General features: G+C 33.9%; 1 non-coding gene across 1 annotated transcript; it reads left to right on the top strand.

The window, feature by feature from the left end:
* Positions 1-781: 781 nt before the first annotated feature.
* Trnal-caa (transfer RNA leucine (anticodon CAA)) lies at positions 782-854 on the top strand. Its single transcript has one exon. It is a non-coding gene; the product is annotated as a tRNA-Leu (tRNA).
* The last annotated feature ends 1,877 nt before the right edge of the window (positions 855-2,731 follow it).

Raw genomic sequence — 2,731 nt, 5'->3', positions numbered from 1 at the left:
CATGAGCACATAATAAAGGGAAATTTAAATCTATTGGTAATTAATTCATAGAATGAACTAAATGTTTCAATTAAATTTGTCAAATAGGGCTAAAAAATAAAATTCAACTACAAGCTATTTTCAAGAGACCCAAGAGAATATATATGGAAAAATCCACCATGCAAATACTAAACTCAAATCCTGGGCCAGGGGTGGTAGTGTACACTTGTACCCAGCTACTTAGTGGTAGAGCACTTGCAAAGCATGTTTGAGGCCCTAGGTTCGATCCCCTGCACAGGAAAAAGCAAAATGAAACAAGAAAGCAAGCAAACTAAAAGCACCATTATTCCAGAATTAGCTATGTAAATATTATAACAAAGTAAACTTTAAAGCAAAGAAAAAAATTGCTGGAGAGATAAAAAGGAATACTTTATAATGATAAAGATTTAATTCACTTTAAGGATATGTTCACTCTAAATTCATGTATTCCTATCAATGTGACATAATATACAAAGTAAAATATGAAAAAAGTTTTAAGAATAATACATCCACAATTGAAGTGTTCACTTTAAATTTGCCTATTTGCAAAACTGCTAGAACAAACAAACCAAAAATGAAAACCCAATCAACCATACAGAATATTTGAAACATATTAATAATAAGATTAACCTAATGGTCATACATAGTAAATTGCTCTCAACAATGACAGAATGTACATTATTTTGAAGTACATAGAACATTTATAAAAACCAGTAGACATTTGATCATAAAGTAAGGCTAAAAAAACACCAAAGAACAGGCTGGGGGTATAGCTCAGATGGTAGAGTGCTTGCTTCAAATGCACAAGGCCCTGGGTTCAATCCCCAGTACCACCAATACAAAAAAAAAAAAAAAAAAAAAAAAAGTCAGGACTAAATATGAGTATGTTCTTTAACTACCTTGGAACTAAACTGTAAATAAAAGATCACTAGGAAATCCCCAATAGACTCATAAGTAATCCGTGGGTCAAAGAAGTATTTTGATTATGATGATAATGAAAAATATGACTCATCAATAACTTGCAGGATGCAGCTGAAGATCTAAATCTATAGGGTGACGTTCATAGCATTAAAAGCATGTGTGGGAAAAGAAGGCTGAAACTGATGAGTTCGCTGTCCATCTTAAATTTAAAAGCAGAAAGCAGAAAATAATAAAAATAAAAGCAGAAGTCAATATAATAGCAAATATATAATAAAGGAGATCAACAAAGTCAAGAGTTGATTCTCTGAAAAGACTCATAAAATTTAAATCCCCTGCTAACATAAATCTATGAAAAGAAAGAAGGCACACAGAGGCAACCTTCGAAATACATCTAATAGTTGTTCAAATGATAAGAGAATATTGTGAACAATGGCCTATGTATAATAAGCTCGAACATTAAGATGAAGTGGAAAATTTCCTAGAAATATATAACTTATAAAAACTGACAGAATAATATGGAAAACCTAAATATTTCTGAACATTAAAGAAATTGAACCAGTTATTAAAAATCTCACCACGAAGAAAATGCCAGGCTCAGGTGGATTTACTTGTGCATTCTATCAACTACTAAGAAGAAATAAAAACAATCTTATGCTTTTCTAGAAAATAGAAAAAGTGGGAGCACACCCAATGTGTTTTATGAAGCAAGTGTAACTATAATATCAAAACTTTACAGACTCAATGAGAAAGGAAAATTACAGACCTGTTTCACTGTGAGCATGCATGTAAATATCCCAGGTAAAATTTGCTAATCGGAGTAAGATGAAATCTTAGAGTTGTTTTAATTTGCATTTCTCTAATTACTAGAGATGTTGAACACTTTCATATATTTGTTAATTGCCTGTATATCTTCTGTAAAGTGTCTGTCCAGTTCTTTGATCCATTTATTGATTGGGTTCTTTGTATTTTTGGTGTTAAGTTTTGTAAACTCTTGAAAGAGGCACACTTGTACATTGCTGGTGGAGTTGCAAATTGGTGCAGACTCTGTGGAAAGTAGTATGGAGATTCCTCAGAAAACTTGGAGTGGACCCACATTTTGACCCAGTTATCCCACTCCTCGGTTTATACCCAAAGGACTTAAAATTGGCATACAACAGTAATGCAGCCACATCAATGTTTATAGCAGCTCAATTCACAATAGCTAAGCTATGGAACAACCTAGGTGCCCTTCAACAGATGAGTGGATAAAGAAACTGTGGTATATATACACAATGGAATATTACTCAGCCCTAAAGAAGAATAAAATTATGGCATTTGCTAGTAAATGGATGGAACTGGAGAATATCATGCTAAGTGAAATAAGCCAATCCCAAAAAACCAAAGGCCGAATGTTTTCCCTGGTAAGCGGATGATGATACATAATGGGGGGGGCGGGGGTAGGGAGTAAGAGAAGAATAGAGGAATTTTAGATTAAGTAGACAGAAATGAGGGGGGAGGGACAGGGTATGAAAGATGTTGGAATGAGACGGACATCAGTACCCTATGTACATGTATGATTACACGAATGGTGTGAATCTACATCATGCACAACCATTTGTGTACAGTGAATCAAAATTCAGTCTGTAAAAATAAAAAAAAAACATAAAATAATAAAAATTCTAAAAAAAATTCTGGGGTTAGTTTTAGGGTTAGAGTTAGGGTTAGGGAGCGGGGCAAGAATGGAGGAATGAAGGACTGTATAGAGGGAAAAGAGGGGTGGGAGGGGTGGGGGGAAGGGAAAAAATAACAGAAT

Source organism: Sciurus carolinensis, chromosome 15 (genome assembly GCF_902686445.1).
Source record: "Sciurus carolinensis chromosome 15, mSciCar1.2, whole genome shotgun sequence".
Classification (NCBI taxonomy): Eukaryota; Metazoa; Chordata; class Mammalia; order Rodentia; family Sciuridae; genus Sciurus; species Sciurus carolinensis.
The sequence above is the reverse complement of the archived record's forward strand: the minus strand, read 5'-3'. Positions and strand labels throughout refer to the sequence as shown.